Here is a 23,114-nt window from a genome sequence, read left to right as displayed (position 1 = left end):
TCTGGAACGTGCAGAGCATGTTCCCGCTGCCTTTAATGTTGAGGTTGACTATGGTCACCTCCATGTCAGCAGTAAAGTGCTACCTTTATGTTTTTAGTGTTCGGAGGGAGCAGATGTGTGCGTGTCCCTCTTCTCCCTCAGGAGTCCGGCGAAGAAAGATTTCAGCCAACGCTGCTCAGTCACATTCGTGTCTCCCACCTCTTTAACGTAGGCGAGGGAAGACGCAATGAGCAGTGCTACAGTAGCACAGTGGTTAGCACTGTTGCTTCGCAGTGCCAGGGTCCCAGGTTCGATTCCCAGCTTGGGCCATTGTCTGTGCAGAGTCAGCACGTTCTCCCCGTGTCTGCATGGGTTTCCTCCGGCTGCTCCAGTTTCTTCCCACGAGTCCTGAAAGACGTCCTGTTCGGTGGATTAGACATTATGAATTCTCCCACTGTGTACACGAACAGGCGCCGGAGTGTGGCGATGAGGGGCTTTTCACAGTAGCTTCATTGCAGTGTTAATGTCAGCCTACTTGTGACAATAAAGATTATTATTATATTATTATGTCCAACCACCGGTCGAGGACTAGCTGCACTCGGTTTCGGTGACTAAGGTTGGCAAATAGAAAATCCCGGTGTTCCCCTCAGGGGATGAGGGGCGACTTGGTCTCGGGCGCGAGGGAAACCACCGCCTCGCTACAGAGGGACTCAAAATCATCCCTCTTGCTCCCCACCAAACAGCCGTTCTCATCGGGGCAGCCGGACCAACTTCTCAAGAGCAATTACTGTTGAGCAATGACTACTGGCAAACCAGTGAAGCCCACCTCCTGTGAATGAATAAAAGAATATTTAATGCTGATTTATATAGATTTTTGATCGACAAGAGAGTCAAGTGTAATGGGGACAGACAAGAAAGTGGAGTTGGGGCCATAATCGGGTCAGCCATGATTGAATTAAATGGCAAACAGGCTCTTGGGTTCAAATGGCATGTTCCTGCTCAGAATTCCTGTGTTCTTCTGGTTTTACAGAAATAATGGGGGAAATAGGACAAATTGGATTACTCCATCAAAGAGCTGGCACAGACCTAATGGGCCAAATGGCCTCCTTGTGTTGCAGTATTCTGTGACTTTTAAAAATTAATTTGTGGGATGTGGGCTTCGCTGGCTAGGCTAGCATTTATTGCCCATTCCTAAAGGCCCTTGAACTGATTACTCATCAGCAGATCCTTCCTTTTTAAATACTCTATGCTCAATCATTATTGCCTTAATTTGCAGCTATTTTCTGACCATCACCAATTTCACAGATCCCATCTTTCCCCATTTACCGACGCTCCCTAAATTATAATTTGCCTACATTTTTACAGTAAGAAGTCTAACAACACCAGGTTAAAGTCCAACAGGTTTATTTCAATCACAATTTTTCAGAGGACTGCTCCTTCCTCAGGTGAATGGAGAGGTATGTTCCAAAAAGAAATATATAGTCAAATTCAAAGATGCCAGACAATGCCTAGAATACGAGCATTTGCAGGTAATCAAGCCTTTACAGATCCAGAGATATGGGTAACCCAGGTTAAAGAGGTGTGAATTGTCTCAAGCCAGTGCTCCGAAAGCTAGTGTTTGTCACAAACCTGTTAGATTTTAACCTGGTGTTGTAAGACTTCTTATTGTGCTCTGTCCAACGCTGGCATCTCCACTTCATTTTTACAGATGCTCCCTGAGTGAGCTCCACACTGCGCATGCAAGAGAGGGACCCGGAAGCCAGGGACGTAAGCGGGGAGTTGAGATTGATGCGGGAAACAATATTGATGGTTTTATAGTCATGTGTGAGATAGAAAATGTTGACGATTTTATTTTGGACTCGGTCCACACTCGCTCTTCGGACAATATCCATTTTAAACCCGCTCGCTCGGCTGCACATACCAACTGCTGCCAAGGCCTGCGCATGCTCAGTTCACCCTGCCAGGGAGTGATTGACAGGAAAAGTGGCAGGGTCGGAGGACCAAGCCGGTGGGTCCGGTCCTCCAGCCAATCGGAGAGAATGAGGGGCGGGGCTGAATGTGAGCAGTTTCTTCCAATAATAGCTGATGGAAAGCTGGACTAGTCTCTTAGTGTCAACTTGCTCCTGTGACAAAATGCGCATTAAATTGCTCCCCATATTCAACACAGTTGAAAGGACTCTCTCCAGATGAACTCTCTGGTGTTTCAGAAGGTTGGATTATAGAGTTAATCCCTTCCCACAGGCGGAGTAGGTGAACGGCCTCTCCCTAGTGTGAATACACCACATAATTTCCAGGTCAGGTGGGCTAAATCGCTGGCTTTTAAAGCAGACCAAGGCAGACCAGCAGCACGGTTCGATTCCCGTACCAGCCTCCCCGGACAGGCGCCGGAATGTGGTGACTAGGGGCTTTTCACAGTAAATTCATTGAAGCCTACTCGTGACAATAAGCAATTTTCATTTCATTTTTTCATTTCATAATTAAATCCATTTCCATAGTCCCCACATTTCCAGTGGTTGGGAAATGTTTCTTGGACACCCCAGGTTTATCCCACATCTTATTGAAAGTGAAGAGAGCCAAGAAAGACCAAAGTGCCTTTTGTCACTCAGTATAGCTCTTATCCAAAGAGGTGCATGTATATGAGGAAAGGGAATCAGGAATGGCCCACTCCCACGACCCAAAGGACAACAGTGCATCACACAATCCTTATTTCCATTTAAATAGTTATTTTGAAAAATTATTTTTAAATCTAGAGTACCCAATTATTTTTTTTCCAATTAAGGGACAATTGAGCCTGAGCAATCCACCTATCCTGCACACCTTTCGGTTGTGGGGGTGAATCACACGCAAACACGGGGAGAATGTGCAAACTCCACACGGACAGTGACCCAGGGCTGGGATTGAACCTGGGACCTCGGCGCTGTGAGGCAGCAGTGCTAACCACGGCACCACCGTGCTGCCCCTTGTTGAAAACAGTTTTTTTTTAATTTTAGAGTACCCACTTATTTTTTCCAATTAAGGGGCAATTTTAGCGTGGCCAATCCGTCTATCCTGCACATCTTTGGGTTGTGGGGGTGAAACCCACGCAGACACGGGGAGAATGTGCAAACTCCACAAGGACAGAGACCCAGGGCCGGGATTTGAACCCAGATCCTCAGCGCCGTAGGCAGCAATGCTAACCACTGTGTCACCGTACTGCCCCTTGTTGAAAAAGGTCTTGATTACGTTTTTGGATGAGGTTAACAGAGAGACTGGATGACAGCATTGTCATTCTGAAGAAGAGTCAGACGGATTCAAAACGTTAACTCTGTTTCTCTCTCCACAGATGAATCCAGAGCTGCTATATCTTTCCAGCATTTTCTGTTTTTATTGCAGTTTATGTTGTGTATGTGAATATTAGATCAAGTACCATTTATTAAGCATCTAGCAAACTTAAAGCCCACAGGATTAAATTGTCAGCAGAAGCATGGATACAAAATAAGCCATGGGATGAAATCAGAGCTGTGGTGAATGGTTGTTTTTCATAAAGGAGTAAGGGATACAGTGGACCTCGCTATGGTTAAGTATCAGGGTCACTGCCTTTTTGATTCGATATCACTGACATCCATAAAAATCAATATCCATAGAAACCTTACAATGCAGAAGGAGGCCATTCAGCCCATTGAGTCTGCACCGATCCTCTGAAGGAGCGCCCTACCTAAGCCCTCTTCTCCACCCTGTAACCCCACCTAACCTGCATATCTTTGGACACGAAGGAGCAATTTAACATGGTCAATCCACCTAACCTGCACATTTTTGGACTGTGGGAGGAAACCGAGCACCCGGAGGAAACCCACGCAGACACGGGGAGAAAGTGCAAACACGGAGAGTCACCCATGGCCAGAATTGAAGTTGGGTCCCTGGCTCTGTGAGGCAATCATGCTAACCACTGTGCCACCATGCCATCCTTCTGACTTGGATTAGAGGTTACAGGAACAATATCAATATTTTCAGATGACACAAAAGTTGAAAGTATCGGTGAAGAAGAGAGTGAGAGATTTGAGTAGGACAGAAGCGGAATGGTGAGCTCACGGCAGATGAAATTCAACACAGCAAACTGGGAGGTGATCGACTCTGGGTGGAGGAATGAGGAGAAATAATCCAAAGAAGAGCAGAATTTTGTTAGAATTTCGAATGCACAGCCTGATCGGATGGTGGATACAGATTCAATAATTACCCGCAAAAAGGAATTAGATTAAAAATTCAAAGCCGCAACTAGGGAAATGGGGAAATTGGACAAACTGGATTGGTTTTATAAAGAGATAATACAGAATCGATGGGCTGAATGACCACTATTTTACTGTACTATGATTCTTACAATTCTGCAATATTGTCTTTTTATTTGGGTCTTGCTGAATAGAGCAAACTCAGGGGCTGCGTTTCTTTCCAATCAGAGAGGCTGCTCTGTGTATCAATCCACTTCCTGAGATTGTTAAACTAGCTGCAGCACCTCAACCAATTTCCTGTCTGTTCAGACATGTCCTGTTTGTTTTTCCCAATGGCTTCAGTCAATGCAGTCTTGTTTTTAAACAACACATTACTCTATATCCGTCCTGTGGGATCTGACTTATTTCCTCCTTATCAGTTGTTTTTAAACACTGTTCCTGTTTTTATCCTGAATCAAACTGCACAAACTGTTTCATTTCAGATTACATTCACCAGGGCTTCCTGGGTCCTTTCTCTCCTTCTTCACAGTGTCATAGTCAGTTTTAGTGTGCTCTTTCCAAGGGCCGGTGCCGACTCGATGGACTGAATGGCCTCCTTCTGCACTGTAAATTCTATGATCTATGATCCTATGTTCCCCTTTAGCTTTCTCTGCTCCAAGGAAAACAATCCCCGCCTATCCAGCCACCCTGAACCGCTCCAGCCCAGGCAACATCCTGGTGAATTTCCTCTGAACTCTTTCCAGAAAAATCAAATGCTGACTCTGACATGGTTCAGTTCTACATTCACTGGTCACTGGTTCTACTCCAGCCCCTTGTTCAAGTGCTCAATATTACAGAAGCTCAATTCTCCAGCCACCTGACCCCGGGGGCCTGATATCAGCATCTGGAGTTGACCTGACTTGATGCAATGCACCATGTAAACAAAACAAGGTCCCTTTAACTACGGTGATTGAAAATTGTGTCTGTCTCTTTAAGAGCTGATCTCACTCCCTACTTTCCTTCAATGTGTGGAATATGTCCCTTTAAGAACTGCTCTCACTCCGACGCTTCCTGCGATGTTTGAAAAGCAGCGCATTTTACTCACCAATGTTAAACTATGTCTCCACTCCAGCAAGTTGACTTCTTGAAACAATAGATTGTTGACCTATTTCTGAGTTGGGTAAAGCCAGAGGTGGCAGGAGATCCTGGACCCTGATCCACTAAACCCGACCCCACCCACTGACAGTTCACAATGGCCGGGGAATGATTGACGGCAACTCCGGACCAATAGGGGGTGGGGAGGACCGAGTGTGACGATTGGTCGTCCAACCAATCGGAGTGAATGAGGGGCGGGGCTGAACCCGGACCCTCTCATTGGCTGAGACTCTGTATCATTTTGAAGCCGATTTGTCTCCAACTCCAGGAGAAAACTGGACTTTTCTATTTCTGGCTTTAAACAGATGAAACCCAGTGGGTGTGGAGCAAACATTTCAATATTTGTTACTGAAATGGATTCCTTCAGAACAGACAGTCGAGATTACTTGAGGGTTGTGGGGTCAGTCAGCTGAGTTGGCTGGTTCATGCTGTGGAGCGTCGCCAACAGCGTGGGTTCAATTCCAGTGCCTGCTGTGGTTATTCATGAAGGCCCACCTTCTCAACCTTGAGAGTGATGAGCATCGGAGATGTGCGAGGTCCAGACTTGGAGGAGCAGAAAGATCTGGGTGGGATGTCGGGCTGGAGGTGGTTATAGAGAGAGGGAGGAGCGACATCAGGCAGGGATTTGAAATAAAATCTGAGCATTGTAAAAAAACTGATGCATTGTTGGACCGTGAACCAATGTCGATCAGTGAGTACAGAGGTAATCAGTGAATGGGACTAACTGTGAGTTAGGATACAGAGAGATGGAGGGGTCACGATAATGTCACTGGACTAATAATCCAGAGGCCCAGATAAATATTCTGGAACATCGGATTAAATCCCAATATGGATTGGTGGAATTTAAATTCCATTAATAAAATCTAGCCTCAATAATGGTGACCATGAAATTAACATGAATTGTCGTAAAACCCCTGGTCTAGCCTACATGTGACTTCAGACCGAGAGCTATGTGGTCGACTATTAACTGCCCTGAAATGGCACCCTCCCCTCAGGACTAAGAAAAAGGAAATCCACACAAAACAAATGTTCCAGTGCTCAGCATCAGTGCAGAGGACAAAGCCTAACCTCCTATATTGGAGCAAGTGATGTCTACTCACACTCCTTTCCCTGTCTCTGAACATTTTTGATCTGAAACACCGTGAATTTTGTGAAGTACGTCAGGTAACATCGAAAAATACATATATTGAATCCCAGGAAGTCCCCAAGCCTTTAAAAAATGAAATGCTGTTGAATTTGACTCACTGTTGCAATGCAGAAGGCATGGGAGCCCCCACAAACAGCAATGTGCTGATGACCAGCAAAGCTGGTGGCCACCCAATACAGTCAGATGGGAACTCACTGGTGTGTCTGAGTGAATCCCTTCCACACTCTTCCACAATATTTTATTGTTTTGCTTCATGTTCCTTGACAATTTATTTTCACAACGGAGGTGTCACTGTGAATAATGTGCAAATCAGTAAGAATTCTCAGCTAGGATTAATCAGCACTTTCTAACTGGAGATGTTAATCAGTGGAACCTTTCAGAAACTGAATTGTAGATTTTTACCCAAGATCAATTTCAGATTGCAGTAAAGGTTCATGTGCTGGATTCTCCATCCCGCCGTGCCACATTTCTGTTTCAGCACGCCAGCTGGATGCTCTGTTACGCTGGCCGGTCAATGGGGTTTCCATTGTGGGGCAGCCCCACGACGTCAGGAAACCCCCGGGCGCCGGCAAAAAGGGAACATCCCACCTGCGGAGAATCCAGCCCCATAATTGTATTAGAATGGAGTATCTGTCATGGGTTCTTGAATTAAGCAGAAAATTCATAGATGACGTTTTTTAAAAGGGAGACTGTGGTCCTCAAAATCAGTGGCTTCTCCAGAATATTCAACTCAAGCCAATTATTCTTAATATCAGCAGAAACAAACCAAATATTCTCAGATGACCAATTCTTGACGTAATTAACAGCAGCAGTTACAGCAGAATTCAACAACTGCTGTCGCTTGTGAACTTGCTGAGGTGACAGTAGGTGTTGTGACTGAGTGAATCCCTTCCCACTCACAGAGCAGGTTCCCCAGTGTGAACTCTCTGGTGTGTTAGCAGATGAGAGCATTGAGTGAATCCTTTCCCACACTGGGAGCAGATGAATGGTCTCTCCCCAGTGTGAGTGCGCTGATGTGCAGTGAGGACAGAAGAATGTCTGAAGCTCTTTCCACAGATAGTGCAGCTGAATGGCTTCTCCTCGGTGTGAATTTGCCGGTGTGACCAGAGGCCAGATGAATGAGTGAATCTCTTCCCACATACGGAGCAGATGAATGGTGTCTCTCCAGTGTGAATTCGCTGGTGTCTAGTGAGGTCGGAAGACTGCCCGAACCTCTTCCCACAGTAAGAGCAGCTGAATGGTTTCTTCCCAGTGCAAGTGCGTTGGTGTACCAGCAGGGTGGAGGACTGAGTGAATCGCTTCCCACGCACGAGGCAGCTGAATGGCCTCTCCCCGGTGTGAACCCGCTGGTGTTCAGTGAGGTCGGTTAACTGCCTGAAACTCTTTCCACAGTCAGTACAGCTGAAGACCTTCTCCTCAGTGTGATTTCACTGGTGTCTCAGCAGAGTGGTTGACTTCATAATTCCCTTCCCACACACAGAACAGGTGAATGGCTTCTCCCGAGTGTGATTGCATCGATGGATTTCCAGCAGATATATGAAATTAAATCCTTTGCCACAGTCCTCACATTTGTACAGTTTCTGCATGGTCCCTCCCCCAGGGTGGCTGCAGTGATGGTATTCCAGCAGGGATAGGTAATTGAATCCTTTCCCACATTTCTCACATTTCCATATTGTCTCCCCAGTAGGACTGTCAATGGTTTTCCAACAAGCAGGCATAATTGAATCCTTTCCCACATTCTTCACATTTCCAGGGTCTCTCTCCCGTGTGACTGCGTCGATGGTTTCCCAACAAGGATGGATAATTGAATCCTTTCCTACATTCCTCAAATTTCCAGGGTGTCTCTCCCATGTGACTGCGTCGGTGAAGTTCCAACAGGGATGGATAATTGAATCCCTTCCCACAGTCCTCACATTTTCAGGGTGTCTCTCCCATGTGACTGCGTCGGTGAATTTCCAGCAGGGAAGGATAATTGAATCCCTTCCCACAGTCCTCTCACTTCCAGAGTTTCTCCATTATGCCAGCCCCAGCGTGACGGCGAAGATGGATTTCCAGTCGGGATGGATAATTAAATCCCTTCCTACATTCCCCACATTTCCACGGTTTCTCCATGGTGCCGATGTCCTGGTGTCTCTCCAGGTTGGATGATCAGCTGAAACTTTGTCCACACACACAACACGTGTTCGTTTTCTCTCCACTGTCAGGCTTTGCAACCAGAGAAACCTCTTTCCAGTCAGTATACTGGATTCTTTCCATGAGTGCTTCCAGATCCTGTTATAAAAGAATAGAATGAGACAAAGTCACAGCACAGAAGGAGACAGTCACCCTGAAGTTAGAATCCTTTTAGTTCTGAGACAAATCAAGATTTCACAAAAATTATCACTGTCAGTACAGACAGAAATTCAGAAACAATTCTAGTTTCTATTGACCATTTCTCCCTCACTGGTTGCACCGAAGTTTTAAATCCCCATCCTGCAGTTTTTGTTCCTTCCTGCGCTGAAATCATAGAGTTTTACACAAAAAGACGCCCATTGTGTCTGTGCTGACCATCAAACACCCATCTATACTAATGCCAGTTTTAGGACTTGGTCCAAAGTCATGCATGCTATTCCATATCAAGACCACATGCCATAGGAGCAGGATTAGGATACTCGACCCATCAAGTCTGCTCCGCCATTCAATCATGGCTGATATTTTTCTCATCCCCACTCTCCTGCCTTCTCCGCATAACCCAAGATCCCCTTATTAATCAAGAACCTATCTATCTCTGTCTTAAAGACACTCAGTGATTTGGCCTACACAGCCTTTTGCGGTAAAGGGTTCCACAGATTCACCACCGTCTGGCAGAAGAAATTCCTCCTTATCTCTATTTTAAAGGATTGTCTCTTTGGTCTGAGATTGTGCCCTTTGGTTCTAGTTTTTCCTACAAGTGGAAACATCCTCTCCACATCCACTCTATCAAGTGCTCAGCTAAACGATTCTTAAATGTTGTGGGTGTTCCTGCCTCGAGCACCCTTTCAGGTAGTGGGTTCCAGATTCCCACCAGCCTGTGGGTTAAAAAACATTTCCTCAAATCCCCTAACTTAAATCTACATCCCCTGGATATTGATCTCTCTACTATGGGGACAAGCACTTCCCTATCTATGTCCCTCATAAATATTGTACACCTCGATTATGCCCCACTCAGCTTTCTCTCCTCTGGGGAAAACAACCCCAATTTAGTCAGACTCTCTTCATAACTGAAACATTCCAGTTCAGGCAACATACTAGTGAATCTCTGTACCCTTTCTGGTACAATCACATCTTCCTATAGTGTGGCAACCAGAACTGCACACAATATTCCAGCTGTGACCGAACAAGTGTTTCAAACAGATCGATCAGAACCTCCCTGCTCTTATATTATATGCTTTGGCGACTCGGGAATCACCTGGGGAAGGAGCAGTGCTCCGAAAGCTAGTGATTCGAAACAAACCTGTTGTTGTAAGACTTTTTACTGTGCCCTCCCCAGTCCAACGTCCGCATCTCCTCATCTCTGCTAATAAAGACAAGTGTCCCATCTGCCTTCTGAACCAGCTGATGTCCCTGTGCTGCTCCCTCTGACCCTCCACTACCCAGCGTCCTGCCCTTCATTGTTACGTCACAAAGATGCGTGCGCTCTGCTCCCCGCTGGAAAAAGATGGCGGCCGTTAATCTGGGCCTGTTCCCGGGGAAAGCACCAACGCTACAAACGCGGGAGCTGCAGGTTGTTGGGGGTTTGCGGCCTGCACCGGGTGTTAATGAACTCTCTTCTCACCCACACAATCGCTAAACCCCCTCCCGCCGCTGCTACCGCCTCTTACCGGTTGCCGAGCGACAAACAGGCGTCTCACCTTCACTATCATTCAGCCTGCGCAAGCTCGGAACACTGGAGGAATCGCGCATGCGTTCAGATCTCCAGCTGATGGAGGGCATTCCGACCGCAGGGAAGGCTGGGTAAAATCCCCGCCATTAGAGCTCCCTATTTGTTTATATTCGCTGCTCCTGAGGCTGCGCTAATGATCGTCTCAGCTTCCTGCAGCCGCGCATGCTCCGGGAAGCAGGCTCTAGGGGGCGGAGCTTTCGTGGATTCACCCATTCATAGAGAGAAACATCATGTGTCATTGAAAAATAAAATGTTATAAGTCATGGCCTCATTTTGTTTCATCCTCCAAGACCCTGAACTTTATCTGACAGTGTAATGTTAGCGAGTGTTGATCGATTGTCCTGGAAGCCAACAGGAAGAGAACTCAGAGGTCAGAGGATTAAGGGAGCAGCGAGTTCTGTAACAAATTACGGGGCAAGAACCTTGTTCCCAATTTATCTTTCGCCGTTTTATTTTCCATCTGGACCAAATCAGTTGTCCACCAATCTCCTGATTTGACAGCCTGTTTCTGACATTTTCTGTTCTTCTTCCTGGCTCTGAGCACAGTTGTAAAACAGTCTTCAGTTCCATGTCGAAGAGCTGGGAAAGAGAGAGAAGCCGGGAAACATTTACTTTCAGTTACCGCACACTGTTAGTGAAGAGAGATGAGAAAGACCAAAGTGCACGTTCGTCTCTCTGTGTGACCGTGAAGAACTGTCCAGGCTGAAGCTCTGTTATTGCTGTATGATCCTCCCCAGATTATCCTTTCTGTGCTCCAGATAGTTGATGCTAAACCATCAGGTAGGAAAGACACGAGGTTCAAAACCATTATGGGGATTATCAACAGAAGCAAAGGAGACTTGGGTGTGCTAGTGCATGAGTCACAGAAGGTTGGTTTACAAGTGCAACAGGTGATTAAGAAGGCAAATGGAATTTTGTCCTTCATTGCTAGAGGGATGGAGTTTAAGACTAGGGAGGTTATGTTGCAATTGTATAAGGTGTTAGTGCGGCCACACCTGGAGTATTGTGTTCAGTTTTGGTCTCCTTACTTGAGAAAGGACGTACTGGCGCTGAAGTGTGCACAGGAGATTCACTAGGTTAATCCCAGAGTTGAAGGGGTTGGATTATGAGGAGAGGTTGAGTAGACTGGGACTGTACTCGTTGGAATTTAGAAGGATGAGGGGGGATCTTATAGAAACATTTAAAATTATGAAGGGAATAGATAGGATAGATGCGGGCAGGTTGTTTCCACTGGCGGGTGACAGCAGAACTAGGGGGCATAGCCTCAAAATAAGGGGAAGTAGATTTAGAACAGAGTTTAGGAGGAACTTCTTCACCCAAAGGGTTGTGAATCTATGGAATTCCTTGCCCGGTGAAGCAGTTGAGGCTCCTTCATTACATGTTTTTAAGGTAAAGATAGATAGTTTTTTGAAGAATAAAGGGATTAAGTGTTATGGTGTTCGGGCCAGAAAGTGGAGCTGAGTCCACAAAAGATCAGCCATGATCTAATTGAATGGCGGAGCAGGCTCGAGGGGCCAGATGGCCTACTCCTGCTCCTAGTTCTTATGTTCTTATGAACTGTCAGAATGAAAATGATTCAGTCCTAGATGGGATTACAAAGAAAAACACGGCACAGGATCAAGCCCTTCGGCCGCCAAGCCTGTGCTGATCATGATGCCCTAACTAAAAATCTTCTGCCCTGACTCGGTCCTCTATTTCCTCCCTATTCCTGTACCCATCCAGAAGCCTCTTAAATGTTGTTAATGTGCCTGCTTCCACCAAATCCTCTGATAACACGTTCCAGGCACTCACCACTCTGCGTAAAAAGCTTAGCCCGCACATCTCCCTTAAACTTTCCCCCTCTCACCTGGAGCCTGTGCCCCATTTGTAATTGACACTGCACCCTGTTATTGAAAATACAGAAAAATGTGTCATTTGAAACATGGAAGTCTGGCAATATCTGGTCTGAGAGAAACATGAGAGGATACAGGGAAAGATCCCACGAAGGGTTAATAGCAGCTACAAAGAGCAGGTTTATAAAATGCAAATTCTTTCTCTCAAGCAGGCTCAGCAAACACACAGGATTCTTGTATTAAGTTTAAAAACAATGGTTCACACCTTCATTGAAATTAACTCTCTTAGTAAACAACTGGAAATGAAAGGATTAGGTTAGGTTGAATTTGGTGTCACATAGTGTTACATAGAATTTACAGTGCAGAAGGAGGCCATTTGGCCCATCGAGTCTGCACCGGCTCCTGGAAAGAGCACCGCACCCAAGGTTAACACCTCTACCCTATCCCCATAACCCAGTAACCCCACCCAACACTAAGGGCAATTTATCATGTCCAATCCACCTAACTTGCACATCTTTAGACTAGGGGAGGAAGCCAGAGCACCCAGAGAAAACCCACACACACACGGGGAGAACGTGCAGACTCCGCACAGACAGTGTCAATTCTAGGTGTGAAATTCTACTAACATCAAGTAAATTGAAAGAACATTGGAGACTATCAGTCTACGAGAAACATAATTTAAAGTCAAAATCAAATGTAAAGTTATGAGCTGGGGACAAGTGGAAAATTAAACTTTTGAAACCAAAAAGCATTTTGAACATCACAAAGGACAATTTAATCAGATCTGAGAGGTGAGGTCATGCCCAAAATGAATACTTAGTTGTATTAGAATGTTTAGATCAAAGATACTTTTTACAATCAAAGTGAAATAAGTTAATTTACAATAAGTTCATAAAAACTTAACTGTTAGAAAGAGAATATAAACCCAGAGACCAGAGCAGAAGCAGCATCACAACTCAGAGAGAGAAGGAACAAGAGAAGCAGATTCAGCTTTCACAGCTCGGTCATGGGAAAGATGAGACAAGCAGACGAGTGTAAACAGCTATACATCTAAGGAAGACTAGAATTTAACAGGAGTCAGAGTCAGCTGAGAGATAGCAAGCAGAGCCAGCTCTTATAGCTCAGTACATGGGATCGACAAGACACAGCAAGGAGCTAACCAGCGAATACATCTCATGAAGTCCAGACTTTAAAGAAGATTGATTGTGAAGGTGGGCCTGAAGGTCCCTTCAGCCAACCAGAAGGATCCAGAAGCAAGATGTTTTTACCTTTCTGTAAAGGAAGTGTTTGCAGCTTTTAAAAGAAAAAATATATATAATCAAATAACTTAATTGAACCTGAAATAGTGGTTATTCCTAAAGTCTACTTTACTTACTTAACAATGCAGGACCCAGGACATCGCTGCTACTAAGTGGTAAGTAGATAAAATCTTCGGTGAAGGTATGGGTTATACCGGGGGATAACTTGAACATATAGTTTGACCTGAATAGCACCCACTGAAGCCTGCATCGGAGTCAGGGAGTGAGAATCTCTGTTCACCATTTAGAACGTCGGCCCTTTTTGGTATCGGGGGAATTCTAAGAATAATGGTGTGTTTTCAAAAACAACCTTTGGAAAAAACCTCCGCCTATCCATCCTGTCTATCCCTTTCATGATTTTGTAGGCCTCCATCAGGTCCCTCCTCAACCTCCATCTTTCCAGTGAAAACAAACCTAGTTTATTCAACCTCTCCTCGAGATCAGGCAACATTCTGGTGAACCTGCTTTGCACTCTCTCCAAAGATTCCACGTTCTTCTGATAATATGGTGACCAGAACTGCACGCAATCCAAATGTGGGCTAACCAAGATTTTATATAGCTGCAACATGATTTCCCAACTTCTATACTCAATGCCCCAGCTGATGAAGGCAAGCATGCCGCATTATCAGCAGCAATGACAGCAGAATCGAATTCTTGCAGTCACTTGTGCATTGGCGGGTCAGTTAGTGAGTTGACAAACTGAATCTCTTCTCACACAGAGCAGGTGAACAGACTCTCACCAGTATGAATGTGTTTGGGTTCAGTCCTAGTCACTGATTGCCCTCTAGTACATGAAATGAAAATGAAAAGCGCTTATTGTCACGAGTAGGCTTCAATGAAGTTACTGCGAAAAGCCCCTAGTCGCCACATTCCGGCGCCTGTCCGGGGAGGCTGGTACGGGAACACATTAACACATTAACACATTGCCACATTAACAAGTGGTTATTCTGAGCTTGTGATCCTACAGAATGAGCTGCCAGCATTTCAACTTTGGGGCAGGGGGTGGAGACGGGAATCTGTATTCCTCGTCTGATTCTCACGTCCGGAACGATCTGCCCGGACTGCACGCGGAACAATACTTTTCACCGCACCTCGGTACCGGCGACAATAAATCCAAATCGATCCGTCAAAGGGCCGGCACGGGCACGAGGGGCCGACTGGCCTCCCGTCGCCGCCGTGACGCTCCGGCTCACCCAGCAGCAGGTTGACCCACTTTGAGCCCTAACGTCAATATTAAAGCAGCACAGTGAATCAGGCGGGGCGGGAAACCCGTCCCCAGCGGGAAACCCGCGTGACTGGGTTAAAATCGCGCCCCATTCCCCCCACCCCCCACCCTTTGGCCGTGTAGCCAGAATCATCCCCACCCCTTTTCCCTTTCCCTCTCTGTTTCCTCGAGTGTCGAATTTCCATCAAAAGTGTCTGTTTGTGCGGAGGGGCTGTTCCACTGAGCGGGGCATCGCCGGCATGGAGGGCGCATGCGCAAGTCCCGGCACCCGCCCGGGTCCGGTGGGAGAGGCGCATGCTCGGCGCGCGCTTGCCGTCACCACCGGTACCGGCGCATGCTCGGTGCGCGCGTTCGTGTGGAGGGTTGGTGGGGGACGCTCGCGTCCCTTTCAAAAGTCAACGGCTGGGCCCGGTGGCGTCGCAAGAAGGGGGCGGGTCCGGGCAATGTCACAATCGGCGGAGTCCCCTCCCTCAGTCCCGCGCCCTCGGACGCATGCGCGGACATGGCAGTGGCCCGAGGAAGGCGGCGCTGGTCGGCGAGGGGGAGGAGCTCCGTCGTCGCCGTTCAGAGATCAAAAAGGTAGAAAGGTTGTGGGGCCCCGCCCACTCGTGAATTCCCTCCTCTTGTCACTGACTCGCAAAGCTCTTTGATTCCCCGTCACGGGACCATCTCTCCCATTTAAAGGGGAGGTTCCTCTGGCCCCCGCCGCCTTAAAGGGGAGGTTCGCCAACTGTCGGCCGTTTTGTTTTCCTTTTGGCCACAGCATTTATTCTCCCCCCCACCCCCCAAACACACCTACACAGTGAGGATATATATAAATATACAACAGGCAGGTCTGATTATAGAATTTACAGTGCAGGAGACCATTTGGCCCATCGAGTCTGCACCGGCTCTTGGAAAGAGCTCCCTACATAAGAACTAGGAGCAGAAGTAGACCGTCCGGCCCTTCGAGCTCCGCCATTCTATAAGATCACGGCTGATCTTTTCCTGGTCTCAGAACCACTTACCCGCATTCTCGCCATATCCCGTAATTCCTTTATTTTTCAAAAAAAATCTACCCTATCTTTCAATATATTCAATGAAGTAGCGGCTACTACTCCTTTCGGTAGGGAATTCCATACTTTAACCACCCTCTGAGTGAAGAAGTTCCTCCTTGATTCAGTCCTAAATCTGCTCCCCCTAATCTTGAGGCTATGCCGTCTTGTCCTACTTTCACCTACCAGTGGAAACATCCTTTCTACTTCTATCTTATCCATTCCCTTCAAAATTTTATATGTTTCTATTAGATCCCCCCTCAACCTTCTGAATTCCAGTGAATATAATCCCAACCTACTCAACGTCTCCTCATACGATAACCCCCTCAGCTCCGGAATCAGCCTAGTGAACCTCCTCTGCACCCCCTCTAGTGCTAGCACATCCTTTCTCAAGTGTGGAGACCAAAACTGCACACAGTATTCCAGCTGTGGCCTCACCAAAGTTCGATACAACTCCAACATGGCCTCCCTGCTTTTGTTAGCGATGTCTCGATTGATAAAGGCGAGTGTCCCATGTGCCTTTTTCACCAGCCTATTAACCTGCCCTCCTGCCTTCAGATATCTTTGGATAAACACGCCCGAGGTCACTTTGCTCCTCGGACGTTCCCAGTATCAGGCCATTCGTTGAACACTTCCCGGTCACATTACTCCTTCCAAAGTGCATCGCGTCGCACTTTTCAGTGTTAAATTCCATTATCTGCCCAGTTGACCATCCCGTCTCCATCCTCCTGCCACCCAAGACCCTCAACCTCACTGTTAACCACCCGGCCAATCTTTGTGCCATCTGCAAACTTACTGATCCTACCCCCCCCCCCCCCCCGCCCCCACATAGTCACCTATGCCATTTATATAAATGACACAACAATAGGGGCCCCAGCACAGATCCCTGCGATTTGCGTGACGCCAGAGGAATGCTTTTCAATGGAGACAAGATCCCCACCAACATCAGGGACAATGCCACCTCTGTGCGCCGGAATTGGGTGCCTGCTGGAACTGGGTGGGGGCGGTGAGGCGGGAGGGGATTGTTGCGGAGGATTTCAGCTGGGGTTACGGCGATCGTGACAGCCCAGACACAGCCCATCCGCTGTGCCGGCGTCTTCTACCCCACACGGGCCTCCTTTCACACCGCCCCCCCCCCCCACTCACACCGCCCCCCCCCACTCACCCCCCCCGCCCACTCACACCGCCCCCCCCACTCACACCCCCCCCACCCAGCCCACTCACACCGCCCCCCCCGCCCACTCACACTGCCTCCCCCCCCGCCCAATCAGCATATCCTGCTTCCCCGGTGGGTGCATCGAATCACGGAATCCTGCAGCGCAGCCATTGGGCCCATCAGTGTGCACCCACCCTCTGAAAGAGCGCCCCTGTCTTGGCCCACACCCCCCGCCCTATTCCCGTAACCCAACCTAATCTTTTGGACACTTAAGGGGGCAATTTATCACAGCCGATCCACCTAACATCAGGGGCTGGTTTAGCACAGTGGGCAAAACAGCTGGCTTGCAATACAGAACAAGGCCAGCGGCGCGGGTTCAATTCCCTTACCGGCCTCCCCGAACGGGCGCCGGAATGTGGCGACTAGGGGCTTTTCACAGTAACTTCATTTGAAGCCGGCTTGTGACAATAAGCGATTATTATTATTAATCTGCACATCGTTCGACGGTGGGTGGAAACTGGAGCACCCGGGGGAAACCCACACAGATACAGGGGGAGAACGTGCAGACTCCGGCACAGACAGTGACCTGCGACGGTAATGGAACCCGGGTCCCTGGCGCCGTGAGGCAGCGGTGCTGTCCCCTGTGCCACTCATCCAGCTGCCCTTTCTGTGGCCACGAAATCGCCTGATCCACCCCCACTCACTGCAGAGGTTCCAGTGAGACCCTGCCACCTGCACCCCTGTTCAAAGGCCCCGGGGCCCTTGCCCCAGTAAACATTGGCCAGTTTCTCGCCCAGCCTCCATTTTGAAGTCATCGGAAGGGTAGGCCTTGTCTGGAGGAAGCCTGGAAAGTAACAGACTTAGATCTCGGACGAGACATGGAGGAAGGGGCTTGAGGGGGGTGGGGTGGGACACAAGATGGATTAGCGAGGGTTGGGTGGAGATACCATCAGCAGCCACATAAAGTTGATTCGAGGGTGAACTGGCTGCGGGGAGGAAGGGCTCAGGAGTCGCGGGGGCCGTGTTCCCCACCCAAATTGGGGGTGGGGAGAGATGAGAGACCCTGTCAATGGCGTATCCTGGCCATTACTTCAAAAGCAGCCGGGTCCCTCGCCGGCCCCTTCCCTCGTTTAGGGAGCAGATCTGCCCCTTAAAAAAATCGAGAAACAAATTAAAGGAAGTTGGGTAAATGCTTAAAGAAGAAGAGGGAAAAAAAATCAGGCGTCCCGAGGAAAGAGTGGGTGGCGTGGGGCCACGCGGATCACCCGCCGAAAGAACTGGCACTGATTTGATGGGCCGAGTGGCCTACCTGTGCTGTACCGTTCTATGATTTTGGTTTTATTCATCGCTGGCAAGGTCTGTGTTCACTGCGCCCCCGTAATCACCGACTTGAGTGGCTTGCTGGGCCATTTGAGAGCGAATCTGGAGGGACATGTGGCCCAGACGCGAGTAAGGACGGCAAGATATCTGCTTCCCCCCCAAAGGGGACGTCGGTGAACCAGGTCGGTTTAGAAAACGTTCTAGAACATAGAACATACAGTGCAGAAGGAGGCCATTCGGCCCATTGAGTCTGCACCAACCCACTTAAAGCCCTCACTTCCACCCTATCCCTGTAACCCAATAACCCCATCTAACCTTTTGGACACTGAGGGCAATTTATCATAGCCAATCCACCTAACCTGCACATCTTTGGACTGTGGGAGGAAACCGGAGAACCCGGAGGAAACCCATGCAGACATGGGGAGAACGTGCAGACTCCGCACAGACAGTAACCCAGCGGGGAACCCAACCTGGGACCCTGGAGCTATGAAGCAACAGTGCTAACCCACTGTGCTACCGTGCCAACCTTTATTCAACAACAGTCGGCGACGGCTCTGTGGTCTTTTCATTCCAGATTGAACTCGAAGAATGTGCCTGAGGTGGGGTGCGGGGCTTCGAACCGGGGGGGGGGGCCCGTCCGCCATCCAGCGACACCACCACCAACCTCACCCCCTCCCCTCGTCGTGTCGTCGAACACCCGTGTCGCCATTTGATCTTCTCCGGGGAGGACGCAGTTGCCTTCGGGGAGGTTACCGATCTGCGCATGCGCGAGACTGCATGCGGAACAATACTTTTCACCGCACTCGGTACCGGCGACAATAAATCCAAATCGATCCGTCAAAGGGCCGGCACGGGCACGAGGGGCCGACTGGCCTCCCGTCGCCGCCGTGACGCTCCGGCTCACCCAGCAGCAGATTGACCCACTTTGAGCCCTAACGTCAATATTAAAGCAGCACAGTAAATTAGGCGGGGCGGGAAACCCGTCCTCAGCGGGAAACCCGCCTGACTGGGTTAAAATCGCGCCCTGTCCCCCCCCCCCCCCCCCCTTTGGCCGTGTATCCAGAATCATCCCCACCCCTTTTCCCTTTCCCTCTCTGTTTCCTCGAGTGTCGAATTTCCTTCAAAAAGTGTCTGTTTGTGTGGATGGGCTGTTCGACTGAGCGGGGCATCGCCGGCATGGAGGGAGCATGCGCGAGTGCCGGCACCCGCCCGGGTCCGGTGGGGTAGGCGCATGCTCGGTGCGCGCTGGCCGGGACCGGCGTCTGCTCGGTGCGCGCTGGCCGGCACCACCGGGTTCGGCGCATGCTCGGTGCGCGTGTTCGTGTGGGCGGTTGATGGGGGACGCTCGCGTCCCTTTTAAAAGTCAACGGCTGGGCCCGGTGGCGTGGCAAGAAGGGGTCGGGTCCGGGCGATGTCACAATAGGCGGAGGGCCCCTCCCTCAGCCACGCCCCTTCGGGCGCATGCGCGGACATGGCAGTGGCCCCAGTAAGGCGGCGCCGGTCGGCGAGGGGGAGGCGCTCCGTCGCCGCCGTTCAGAGATCAAAAAGGTAGAAAGGTTGTGGGGCCCCGCCCACTCGTGAATTCCCTCCTCTTGTCACTGACTCGCAAAGCTCTTTGATTTCCCGTCACGGGACCATCTCTCCCATTTAAAGGGGAGGTTCCTCTGGCCCCCGCCGCCTTAAAGGGGAGGTTCGCCAACTGTCGGCCGTTTTGTTTTCCTTTTGGCCACAGCATTTATTCTCCCCCCCCCCCCCCCCCCCAAACACACCTACACAGTGAGGATATATATAAATATACAACAGGCAGGTCTGATTATAGAATTTACAGTGCAGGAGGCCATTCGGCCCATCGAATCTGCACCGGCTCTTGGAAAGAGCTCCTTACATAAGAACTAGGAGCAGAAGTAGACCGTCCGGCCCTTCGAGCTCCGCCATTCTATAAGATCACGGCTAATCTTTTCCTGGTCTCAGAACCACTTACCCGCATTCTTGCCATATCCCGTAATTCCTTTATTTTTCAAAAAAACATCTACCCTATCTTTAAATATATTCAATGAAGTAGCGGCTACTGCTCCTTTCGGTAGGGAATTCCATACTTTAACCACCCTCTGAGTGAAGAAGTTCTTCCTTGATTCAGTCCTAAATCTGCTCCCCCTAATCTTGAGGCTATGCCCTCTTGTCCTACTTTCACCTACCAGTGGAAACATCCTTTCTACTTCTATCTTTTATATGTTTCTATTAGATCCCCCCTCAACCTTCTGAATTCCAGTGAATATAATCCCAACCTACTCAACCTCTCCTCATACGATAAACCCCTCAACTCCGGAATCAGCCTAGTGAACCTCCTCTTGCCCCCCTCTAGTGCTACCACATGCTTTCTCAAGTGTGGAGACCAAAACTGCACACAGTACTCCCGGTGTGGCCTCACCAGCACCTTGTATAACTGCAACATGACCTCTCTACTTTTAAACTCAATCCCCTTCGCAATGAAGGACAAAACTCCATTTGCCTTCCTAATTACTTGTTGCACCTGCAGACCAACCTTCTGTGACTCATGCACAAGTACACCCAGGTCCCTCTGCATAGCAGCTGCAACTTTTTACCATTTAAGTAATAATCTGTTCTATTGTTACTCCTACCAAAATGCATGACTTCACACTTAATGACATTATACTCCATCTGCCAGACCTTTGCCCACTCACTCAATGTGTCAATATTCCTCTGTAAGGTTTTACAGTGCTCAGTACACTTTGCTCTGCCACACACCTTTGTGTCATCTGCAAACGTGGATACCTTACCTGTAGTTCCCAACTCCAAATCGTCTATACAAATTGTAAATAATTGTGGTCCCAACACCGATCCCTGAGGCACACCACTCGTCACTGATTGCCAGCCAGAATAGCACTCATTTATTCCCACTCTAGGTTTCCTGTTAGACAGCCAATCCTCTATACATGCTAGTACTCTACCCTTAACACCATGCAGCCTTAAGTTATGCAGCAGCCTCTTGTGCGGTACCTTGTCAAAGGCCTTTTGGAAATCTAGCTTCACCACATCCACTGGGTCCCCTTTGTCTACCTTGCTCGAAATGTCTTCATAGAATTCCAAGAGATTCGTCAAGCATGACCTGCCCTTCATGAATCCATGCTGCGTCCGTCCAATGGGACAATTTCTATCGAGGTACCCTCCTATCTCTTTCTTGATAATAGACTCATGCATCTGCCCCACGACAGAGGTTCAGCTAACCGGTCTATAATTCCCCATCTTTTGTCTACTTCCCTTTTTAAACAGTGGCGTCACATTTGCTGTTTTCCAATCCTCTGGGACTGCCCCAGTGTTCAGCAAATTTTGGAAAATTACTGCCAGTGCATCTGCTATTGCTCCAGCCATCTCTTTCAGTACCCTGGGATGCATCCAATCAGGGCCAGGAGACTTATCTATCCTGAGCTCCATTAGCTTGCCCAACACTTGCTCTTTCGTGATAGTAATGGTTTCCAGGTCCTCACCTACCTTCTTCTCTCGGTCAATTGCTGGCATGTCATTAGTGTCCTCCACTGTGAAGACCGATACAAAATATTTGTTCAATGCCTCCGCCATTTCATTATATCCCATAACTAAATGACCACTCTCATCCTCTAATGGACCAATGTTTGCTTTAGCCACTCTTTTTAGTTTTATTTAATTATAAAAACTTTTGCTATCTATCCTTATATTCTGTGCCAGTTTTTTTTCCGTGTTCTATCTTACTTTTCTTTATGGCTTTTTTCGTGGATTTCTGCTGACCTTTAAAGTTTTCCCAATCTTCTAGTTTCCCGCTGATCTTGGCCACTTTGTAAGCCTTCTCTTTCAATTTGACAGCCTCATGTATCTCCTTAGACACCTATGGTCGATTACCTCTTTTCTTACAATTCTTCCTTCTCAGTGGAATATACTTTTGTTGAGCACTATGAAAGATTTCTTTGAAATTACTCCACTGCTCCTCAACTGTCCGACCATAAAATATTTGTTTCCAGTCTACTTTAGCGAGGTCCTTCCTCATTCTATCGTAGTCCCCTTTGTTCAAGCATCGGACCCTGGTATTGGATTCTATCATCACACTCTCCACCCTATCTCTACCCCTCATCATTTTATAAACTTTGATGAAATCTCCCCTCGGGCCTCTTCTCTTCCAAAGAAAACATTCCCCGCAGCCTCTCCCCACGGCTGAAACTCTCCCAGTCCGGGCACCTTCTTGGTAAATTCCACCCCCTCTCCGGGCAGTCACAAGGGTCGAGCGCGTGGGTGCTCACCGATACATGTCAAATTGAACGGCCGCACAACGATAGCTCATAGCTTCAAACTGAATCTTTGCAGAAAAGAATAATTCCCCCAGCTCCTGCCATAACGTTCGCTCACCCCATCTCTCATAACGGCCGCCGGCCTGGTCCCTGTCTCAGCTAATCTCCTGCTGAAGCCTTCATCTCTGCCTTCATTATCTAATAATGATCTAATGATCTTTATTAGTGTCACAAGTAGGCTCACATTAACACCGCAATGAAGTTACTGTGAAAAGCCCCTAGTTGCCACATTCCGGTGCCTGTTCGGGTACACAGAGGGAGAATTCAGAATGTCCAATTCACCTTAACAAGCACGTCTTTCGGGACTTGTGGGAGGAAACCGGGGCGCCCAGAGGGAACCCACGCAGACACCAGGGGAGAAGGTGCAGACTCCGCACAGACAGTGACCCAAGCCGGGAATCGAACCTGAGACAGGAGAAGGCAGGGTTTATTGCCCTGTGCAGCAACTGTGCTACCCGCTGTAGCTACCGTGCGATTAGTCCGGCTCATCCCACGTTCTACGCTCCGTCCACTGGAGTTCCAAAGCCGACCCCACGTCGGGTTCCTTGA

The sequence above is a fragment of the Scyliorhinus canicula genome, unplaced genomic scaffold (assembly GCF_902713615.1).
Source record: "Scyliorhinus canicula unplaced genomic scaffold, sScyCan1.1, whole genome shotgun sequence".
Taxonomy (NCBI): domain Eukaryota; kingdom Metazoa; phylum Chordata; class Chondrichthyes; order Carcharhiniformes; family Scyliorhinidae; genus Scyliorhinus; species Scyliorhinus canicula.
This window is presented reverse-complemented; position numbering follows the sequence as displayed.